Genomic DNA, 10,849 nt, shown 5'->3' with positions numbered 1-10,849 from the left:
GGCGGTCCGATAAGTACTTAGCCTCACCGCGAGAGCGCGACGCTATCGCATGAGACTACCGAGGTTGAGTACGCTCTCTTAGAGGGACACATGCAAAGGTCCAGTCGAATCGGGCTCGCGGTTTAGTTTTGCCGCTTGAGGAAGCAGGTGATTATCGTGTGTCGTTAAAAATTTAAAAAGAGCAATATCGGTCAGTGATTTTATTCTTGTTTTTCGAAGGGAAATCGAGCAGCGAAATCAAAGAGCGACTGGATGCCGTCTACGGTGAGTCTTCTCATTCGATGGCAACCGTCAAAAATTGGTTCAACGAGTTTTAATGTGTTCGCACGTCGGTTTTTGATGAGCCTCGCCCAGGGGCCCCGTAATGGCTACCACGGCCGATAACGTGGCAAAAATCCACGACCTCGTATTGGCAGACCGCCGATTGAAGGTGCGCGAGATAGCTGAGACAGTAGGCATCTGAAAAGACCGCGTAGATTATATCCTGCATGAAATTTTGGGCATGAGAAAGCGGTCGGCACGATGGCTGCCGCGTTTGCTCACTCCGGACAACAAGCGCGTCCGTGAGACCACTTCAGAGCAGTGTTTGAAGCTGTTTAAGCGTAATCCGAAGGAGTTCCTGCGTCGTTTCGTGACCGTCGACAAACATGGCTCTACTGGTACCACACCAGACACAAAGAACAGTTGAAACAGTGGACTGCACCCAGAGAACTGCTCCGAAGAAGGTGAAGGCTGTCGCATCGGCCGGAAAGGTGATGGCCGCCATTTTCTGGGATTCTAAAGTGTGATCTTCGTCGACTACCTTGAGAAGGGCAAAACGGTGACAGGACCCTACCACGCCGAATTACTGGGCCGATTCGACGCCGAATTCGAAAAAAACGGCCACATTTGGTGAAAAAAAAAGTGCTCTTCCACCGTGACAACGCGACAGCTCACACCTGCGCCGTCGCCGCGGCCAAGTTGGTCGAACTGGGCTACGAAGTGGTGTCTCATCCATCGTATCCCCAGATTAGCCCCGAGTGATCTCTTCTTGTTTCCCAACTTGAAAAAGTCACTCGCCGGACAAAAATGGAGTCGAATGAAGAAGTTATCGCCGCCCAGAAGCCTGCTTTGCAGCTCAGGAGAAAACGTATTTTTTTGACGGGATCAAGAAGTTGGAGGATCGCTGGGTCAAGTGTATAGAGTTAAAAGGGGACTATGTTGAGAATTAAATCGACACCATTCCAAAATTTTCGTTTTTCTTTTGAAGGCTAAGTACTTATCGGACCGCCCTCGTATCAGCGTACCGCTTTTGGTGTTGGTAATAACCACGTTGCGATTGGCAGCTTTACCCAACCGTAAGCAACTGGTGATATAACACGTATGCGGCTATTCAACATATATGTGTGCGCATAAATTTTATACATATCTTTAGCGTCATTTTGTAACGTGTCGCTCAGTAAAAAAAGCTACGCCACAGTCACCTTCCCTCCGCGTGCTTCGCACAACATCGACTCCCACGGTACGTGGGATCTGCCGAATTCTTTATGAAAGCATTGATATTCCGCGCGACGTGAATTTTCCCTCACCTAGCGCACCCCTTCTTGCACCAGCGGGTTCATCGGTGTCTTTATCCTGCTTCCGAGATAAATGGTGCATCTATCATCACAACAAAGATACCGCACTCATAGTTCGCAGAAAGACGAAGACGTATGCAGTAGCGTACCAACTTGTTCGCGAGGGGGGGGGGGCAAGCCCTCCGCCACGACGTAGGCCGTATATATATACATTGTAGAGAAGAAGAGTGGCCTCAGCGGCGTTGCTCTGCGCCTCACTGGCATCGCCATCGCGTGAGCCCGTGGTCGCTGCGCTTGGCTGAACGCTGATGACCGCTGCTTGTTCACACGCATTCTCTGCAATAAACCTTTTAGCAAGTGGTGGAGGCTGCTCGGTTTCGATCGCCCTGGAACTTGGGAATCGCACTCTATCGTCCATCATGCCCAACGACGCAGGCGCCACTCATCCAACTCCTCCAACGGCACCGCCCACCCTGCTCTGCGCCGGTTCCTTGCGGCTGCGAGATCCCCCCCATCATCTCCGGCACTGACGACAAGGACGTGGACGACGCCGGCAAAGTCTTCACACCAGACGTCCTTCGGCGCCTGACGACTCTCTCGCCAGCCTTGGCATCGGAGACGACCACGCTCATCTGCTATCGAAGATAAAAGAGTTCATACGCGCCGAGGTCACTCGTCAACTCTCTTTGATGTCTTGCGTCCCAGACCACGCAGTTTGGCCCCTACGCTCCGCTACTTCATCCAAGACCAGGTCGCGCAAGCTATTCCTCCAGCCCGTGAACCGCCGCCAGTCACTGCTCCACCCACGTACGCAGAGGCCGTTGTCCGACCACTTCACCAGACGCTCCAGTCACCGCCTCTGTATCAACCACCGACCTTTTCGCCGCCCCATATGCCGATTCCACACCGGCCACCTATTCCGATCCCCCAGCCGCAGCTTGGAGTCTACTCCGAACAATGGCGAACCTATGTGACCGTCCCATATGTCTTGCCTGTGGTGGTGTTGGCCACGTGGCGCGTTATTGCTGTCGTCGCACAGCGTCCTCTCCGAACATTCGACGAGTGCCGCCTTTCGCTCCTCAGTTTTCCTCTGCGCCTTCCAGCAATCTGTCCACTTCATTTCGCCCTGATCGCACATTCGCACCTACCCCACGCTCGCCATCTCCACGTCGTCGATTGCTTTCTCTGATGCGTCGCCGTACCGGACCCACCGAGCAGGAAAACTGATGGCCGCAGTTCCCGAGGCACGAACTGCGTCCACGTCGTCATTCACAAGTCCTCGCCCCTTTCCAGCCAACATCATGAAGTGTCGGTCTATGGTATCGTCGACATGGCACTTGTTGACACAGGAGCCGCTGTATCCGTAATTTCAGCCCTGCTGTGCCACAAACTCCGAAAAGTTCTGACGCCATTATCCGACCTGTCGCTTCGAACGACGAACGCACAAAGCATATTACCTCTCGCGGTCTGCACCTCACGAGTAATGATCTAAGGAGTTGTGCATATCATGGAATTTGTTGTGCTGCCCTCGTGTTCCCATGACGTAATATTGGACTGGGACTTCCTTGCGAGTAATAACGCCGTCATTGACTGCTGTCGCGCCGAACTTGAGCTTTCTACATTTCAAGACGTTGATGCTGTCGAACCCCCCCGCCCCTCCGTGTTATAAACTGTCCGTATCCGACGACACAACCGTTCCTCCGTGCTCTTCCATGCTTGTGCCTGTGTCCTGCGCCGCTATTTCAGATGGCGATGTTTTCTTTACGCCCTCTGACCTCTTCATTCATCGCAAATGTTCTCCACTGCCCGTCGCTCCGCTTACTCTCCGCAGTGGCGTCACGAAGACGCTCGTTCACAGCACACTGGCGTGGGCCTTACCTTTATTCTATGATAAATGCCTCGGTCGCGTACAGCCGATCGACACCGTTCACATTCTTCACGCTCCGCCTACTTCACTTTCTACGGACCTCAGCGCACTCACTTCTGACCCTACCATTGATCAGCCACTCCTTGACGCTTTCCATCGCTCATGCGATGCCGCAACGTCTTCTTCAAAACGAAGCCGGCTGATCACCCTACTGCAGAAGTTCCGTGCTTCTTTTGACAGCCATGCTTCTGGTCTCGGTCGCACATAAACCATTTCACACACGATTGACAAAGGAAGTCATGCGCCTCTACGGCAACGCCCCTATCAAATCTCGGCATCGGAGCGCCGTATTATTGACGATCAGGCTGCTGACATGCTCCAGCGAGGTATTGTACAGCCTTCCAATAGTCCTTGGGCGTCACCGGTCGTTCTTGTTAAGAAGGATGGCTCCACTCGCTTCTGTGTCGACTACCGACGTATTGAACAAGATCACCCGGAAGGACGTTTACCAGTTTCCGCGAACGACTACGCCCTCGACTGTCTGCAGGGAGCGGAATACTTTTCTTCGCTGGACTTACGCTCTGGATACTGGCAAGTTCCCATGGAAGCATCTGATCGACCGAAAACAGCATTTGTCACACCTGACGGATTATACTTTCGGCCTCTGTAATGGTCCAGCCACTTTTGAGAGGATGATGGACGCTATTTTACGAGGCCTCAAGTGGAACACATGTCTATGCTACCTCGACGACATAGTTGTCTTTTCCGCCGATTTCAACACCCATTTAAGTCGTCTCGAGCGCGTTCTCATATGCCTCACTGACGCAGCTCTTCAACTCAACCTAAAAAAGTGTCGTTTCGGCGCCCGACAGCTCACCATTCTTGGACACGTCGTATCACGGGACGGCATTCTTCCAGACACAACCAAGCTTCGCGCAGTCGCCGATTTCCCGAAACCGAAGAACCTAAAGGAGCTCCGAAGTTTTGTCGGCTTCTCTTCGTACTTCAGACGCTTCATTCGAAATTTCGCCTCCATATGTGCGCCCCTGACGGACCTCCTTAGCGGCGACAAGGACCTTTCCGCTTGGTCACCAGCCTGCGACGAGGCCTTCGCCAAATTACGCCGTCTGTTGACTTCGCCGCCCATCCTCCGCCACTTCGATACGGCCGCTCTAACGGAGGTTCACACTGATGCCAGTGGCTTCGGACTTGGCGCTGTGCTCGCGCAACGAAAAACAGGGTTTCATGAATATGTCGTCGCCTACGCGATCCAAACTCTGACGAAAGCCGAGGCTAACTACTAGGTTACCGAGAAAGAGTGTTTAGCGATTATTTGGGCCCTTGGAAAATTTCGCCCTTACCTGTATGGTCACGCATTGGACGTAGTCACTGACCACTACGCGCTTTGTTGGCTATCCACTCTAAAGGATCCGTCTGGATGACTTGCACGCTGGGCCCTCAAACTTCAGGAGTACGACATCCGCGTTATTTACAGATCCGATCGCAAGCACACGGACGCTGACGCCCTTTCTCGCTCACCGGTATTGGATGACGGCGCTTGCCTATCTGCGCTTGAGTCTGCACTTGCGTGACCCGCCCTACGCAACATAACGGCGGAGCAACGGAAGGATCCCTGGATCAGTGCCCTCCTCGGCAGCCTTTCTTATCCTGTCACCTCATCCCCGTCTCGTGCTCTCCGCCGCCAGGCTACCAACTTTTTCATCCGGGATGACCTTCTTTATCGACGCAACCACCTTTCCGACGGTCGCAAGTGGCTTCTTGTTATACCCCGCCATCTCCGTGCTGTTATATGCGATGCTTTCCACGCGGACCCACAGTGCGCGCATGCAGGCCTCTTCAAGACATACGCTAGGATTCGACTGCGATTTTATTGGCGCAGCAGGTGTAACTACATGCGGAAATTCATTCGCTCGTGTGCTCAGTGCCAAGAACGAAAGTTACCTGCCGCATAGATGTATGTTGCAATGTCTTCGGTTTGCTCTTTGCCGGCGTGAGCGCATGGTCATGAAACGATCGTCCAAAGCGCTCGAAAGCGGCGCGAACGTGGCCGTCAGAGCTGCGCTCCAAGCTGGCCATGTAGGTATTCGTTGCCCTGGAATCGATACCATGCTTCAGCGGATCCTAGTAGACGTCCTTCGGCGACAGATTTTTTGCTTGTGTCCGTTGAAGAGTGCTTGAGAGCAACCAAGATGACAATGCCTACCCACCTGGTAGGGTCATTCTTAAAATCATAAAAAATGACATTTCGTTCTCGTTGAACGATGTAAGTGTGGCGCACCAAGAACCGGATGTCTTGAGCTCTTCAGCGAGCAAGGAGACGGCTTGGGAAAATTGCTACGCTGAAGTCCTGCTGCGGAGCCGCCGTGGAGGCTTGGACGCCGTCCATAGTCGATGGCGAGTCCGAGAGTACTCGTCCACTTCACAATGTCCTGGACGCAGGGATGTTCGGGTCGGTGGTTCGCGACAGCGCCACTGAAAAGACAGAGACAGCACCCTTGCTGCAGGCCGGCTGTTCCATTCCGCGCCTCGTTCTTCTCTTCCTTCTTCCTTGTCCATATTGCTTCTAAGCCATGATGTCACTCTTCACTGCAATATATATAAATGTCAAAAAAAAGAGAATTCAGAAAAATGCTTCCGAAGCGCGGAATTGAACCAGCGACCTCTCACTCCGCAGCGCGTGGCACTAACCACTACGCCACAAAGCGCAGATCCTTCAGGCGGCTAACAGCGAGCGCTTCCGTCTGTGTGTCCGTGTGTCTTCCTCTAGTCCGTGTCTACTAGCGCTACCCTTCCAAGCGAGCGTATATCACACCACTTTCCGCTGGCATGACTCAGAGACGGCAAACTCTTATAAGCATTTCTTCATTAACAGCAAGATGGCGCGAGGAGCGCTACAGACGCATTTAAATTTCATCGGCCAGCTCGCTCGCTTCTTCTAATATTTGCGCAGGGAGAACCTTGCGCTTCCGCTGTCTGCTCGCGTGGTAGTTTCTGCCGGGGGCCGATGTTTCTTCAGCGTAGCAGCGCGTCCATCGCGGGCCCCTTTTCTTGCTATCGCATTCAGTGCTTCGCCCTTGAGGCGAAACTAGGACTTTTTTCTTTTCGAGGATGGATTTCGTGGACGCTCATTTGAGAACCACACCTTTAAATGAAATGGGACTCAAGCTTATCAATCTGACAATGGCGTAACATTTGCTGGTTAGAAGCAGCGAGAACTTCCCAAGTAACAATTTTAAGTGCGCAAGCATTTCTATGCTTAAACCGTGCTGGAGGGAGGACTTGGCTCATGCTTAGCGTATCCCCTCCAGTTAGGCCATAGCCTTCGCGACGAGAAAATCGTGCCGTCCGTCACGTATACCGCATCAATGGAAAAAAATAATAAGGATATTCGCAGTGCTGTGAATACTGTAAAGTTTGCACTAGCGTATATTACCGCTCTATGTTAGGGTGCCGTGATCCGAATGGGTTTAATCAGCGTGACTTGCTCTATACATCCAGTAGAGCGATGACATGACGACAGTGGCTAATAGCCACTTTAGGCATTGCGTATGTTGCTTGCCTTACAGAATGGCCCCTCCTTCATAGTGCGCATGCGCAGAGGTAACTTGCGTCTGCTCTGCCCGAAACGTAGCATCCTTACATAAGCAATGCCTTAAAGTCCAAAACTCACTGACAGATTTCCGGTTAGCGACGAGATGGCCGACACGTCGAACGACATTGCGGGACCAAAAAAATGCAATATTGGCGCAGATCTTGCAGGGACCGATTTTTGTAGCTGTGAGAAAATTCTCGCTTTTCGCAAGCAAATCAGAACATCATATTACGAGAAAACTGAGGAGAAGCATCCTTAGAATTGTGACAAACTATCTTGTGTGTTCCCAAGCATGTTGTTGGAAATGGAACACTTCTTCCAGCGTGGCCGAGGCCTTTTAGGATAGCATACAGCAGTGTCGAGACGCTTCTGGCGTTCCAGGACGGCCTATAGCAAGGCTTGGCTAGAGGGGAGACGCGGCGGATGTTCATGAGTCTATCTTGTACTCCGACGGTGATAAAGCTCGTCTTGGTAGAGTTGGCGGACACAGTGAGCAGGTCGTCCGGAGTGCTACATGTGCCGTGGGAACACGGCTGTGTTGTCGCCGATGCGATCGTGCCTGCTAGCGTGACAAAGTTTTTTGGTGTGAACGAGCTTAACGCACGCAGCGCACGCAGTGCTGAAACTGGCTAATACAGGGCTTCGAGACTAAGGTACCCACATGCCGACTGGGACGGTTTAATATTTAGGCACTTAGCATGCAATAAACCAGCCCTGCTAAAAATGCTAATACACATACAAACCGAACTGTATTAATGAGGAGAAAACGTTGGTCGTGTTGACTTTCCGTCCTTCACAATCCCGTACCCACAAACCGAGTGTATTACTTACTAGGCTAATCTCCATCGCTTCCTGAAGGCGTACACCATGTGCACGTGTTGAAGCGGCGATCATAGCGCCACGTTCTTTCTCCATAAAAGACTAGCTCTCCCTGTACCGGCGCAAGTACAGCAAGTCGCTGACAAACGCACGCGAGTAGAGGCAAGACGCCGTGCACAAATCACCCGACAATGACATTCCATTGAATGCGCACGGGAAGTGCAGAAGCCCGTGATAATAGATGCTAGGGAACGATGAGCACACTATTCGGCTGTTCTTCGTCGTTCGATACTCACTTGTCTTTTCACAGTTGCGACCGATCTTCTGTGTTTCTCGTAGTTACATTTAATCTAGAAGCATGTAACCATGAAGGAACTGCTGACAAGTAGCAGATTCTGATGCGTTATCTAGACAGATCCCAGGCGAGATTTTTCGGCGTATTTACTTGCAACTTCTTTACTAAGTTTTGAGCGAAATAACACCTTCGATTTCCATCACAAAACTCCATTCGTGGACTTATTTCACTGAAACCATTATTCCAATTGAGGTTTCGCGCAATATCTCATATTAATGGTAACCTTAAACTTGTTTGTGTTTCATTGCTGCAGCATGTAGTCTCGCTTAAACACTCACAGTGTCTCTGTTAGTTTTTGCGCATATGTTCTCCCGTACCATTGTCGAGAAAAAGGTCCATCGTTAGCGTGTCATCCGTCACATTGCGAGGGCAATTCACAAACTTTTAGATATCATCATTAAGCCGGGAAGAGATTTTAACACCTCATATTCGAATTCGTATTACAGAGTTCAGTGTTTGTTTTACTGATGTCTGCTGATGGCTTCCCAGAACAGTGTATATAGAAGAGTTAGACTCCTATTTGATATACAAGTAGAGAAAAACTTGCGCCACTCCTGCTAACACAACGAATGAGGCTTACCAGCAAATCCTCGTAGAGCTGGCTCTATTGGGAGTGTAAGTTTTGCCCCCCTCTTGAAACCTTTCGCCGTACCTGAGGGCAGCTGTTAATCACGCTGCCATAGTAGAAGCAGATGGTATTCTAAATCGTTCGCCTTTAATTCTAAGCAACCGGCAGTAAATTTCTTTTCTACGGCTACGTTCGTGTGCTGAGATTTAGGCACCGTTAAAAGGAACACCAGGTGCGTGTTTGTTGCAGCGATCATAGACGAAAACTTAGACTCCGAAAGCGCAGGACGAGCTTTGGTTGGTTGGTTGTTCCTAGAGGAATGGCACAACCCACCACGGGAGATCGGCCACGACTCGTGCGGCGGTAGGATTTGTGAATGAGCGAAAAAAAGGATAACTCTAAAGAGATAATTTGACAATTTTGCAGGTAAGCGAAAATATTATTTGCGTTTAGGGTTTCCGAATTGGATGCTAATGATAGAAAAAAGTAATAATAATTAAAGGGAGAGAAAGAGTGAGTTAAATAAAAGAATTAAATAAATAATTAACGATAAATGAAATAAATCAAATAGGTATGTACTAAAAACATTAGCATGGCAGTCTTTTTGATTCTTTTATATAGCTAAATAGGAGCACTGCTTCGCTTTCTGGTTCTACGTCTTCGTCTTTGAGCGCCGCATCAACCGTGAAAATATTGCAACCAGCCCAGCTTTCCTTTCTACAACCCCAGGAGTCGAAACTCACCTGGACTACCCTAATTGGACTTGCCACATAAACCTGTTGTGCAGTGGCCCGCAACGCACTAGCGATCATGAAACGCGAAAATTGACCGGCGTCCGGTGTCGGTGGCGTCAACACGAGAAGTGCAAAGAATATGGCTGATTCCTCTGACATAAGAATCGGAATAACACGAAAGTGAAACGTGTCGTCACAGAAGTAGCTGATTGTTTATAGTGCATTGGTATATGAGAGATCGTACAGTGTCTACTGTTGTTTGGCAGATATAGCAGCGCTTTATGTGGACGCACTCACGTTGCCGCCACGTGGCACATCTCTGTACCGACCACTAACGCCCGTGTGACAGCCAGACGAGCGTCGGAGATATATTTTTCGAGATGGGTGGATGCTATGAGCGAGACTTGGCCTAAAACCGCCACCTCACGGTGTTTTAAAGCGTTGACGAAATTAAACTTGTATTGGAATCGCGCCGAATGGGACGGTCGTAGCAACGGAGCGTTTTTTTTTTTGTTCGAGCCTGGTGGCGCAGATGTCACCGCCACGTTATAAAGGGAACGCTCATAACATCCATCCATCCATTCATCCATCCAATAGCACTGCGAGAGGGAAGTGTGAAAGATAAAAGGCGCGTTCATGTAGCCTGCGTTATGTGGTTGGCAGTAGCTCAGTGGGATAAACGCCCGCCAGCCATCGTTGCGGACCGAGAGGTCATGGGTTCGATGGAACTTTTCTTATAGTTTTTTCTTTGCCATCTGATGGCGTTCGCTTTGCTGACGTACATCCGTGACGGATATACGTCATGAAAGTGTTGGTGGACCCCAGCATTAAACACTTTCGTGTTGAAAAAGCATCATGACGTGATGAATTCACCATATGAAGTCATCATGACACCATGCTGACGTCATAGTGATGTCACGTGACGTGATGTCACATGATGACGTCATCACATCACATCGTAGCTTGGTCAGGTCAACAGTCGGCCGATCACGGAGACAGTTCAAACCCAGGTGAGGTGCCTGTGATCTGGAGGCAATTCAAAACCATCTTAGGGACAGAAAGCTATCAGAGGGTCGCTTTCGGAGCCTTCCAGTCGCCTTAGGTGAGTGCATTACACTGACCTGTGAGTTTTTATTATCGAATATTTTACCTTCCCTTCGAAACCCATGCTGCAACGTTTCTAAAGCTCAGACACTATTACCGGCCTCTCGATAAAAACAATACCACCATCTCCAGCTAAAAAGAACCATGCGTCGATGCGAAGCAGAGGGGAGATGATTAACTTGAGTGGGAAATGGTGTAATTTTTTTTCTTGCGTTCTCGAGCCTCTGCCTTCC

This window comes from Rhipicephalus sanguineus, chromosome 10 (genome assembly GCF_013339695.2).
Source record: "Rhipicephalus sanguineus isolate Rsan-2018 chromosome 10, BIME_Rsan_1.4, whole genome shotgun sequence".
Classification (NCBI taxonomy): Eukaryota; Metazoa; Arthropoda; class Arachnida; order Ixodida; family Ixodidae; genus Rhipicephalus; species Rhipicephalus sanguineus.
The sequence above is the reverse complement of the archived record's forward strand: the minus strand, read 5'-3'. Positions refer to the sequence as shown.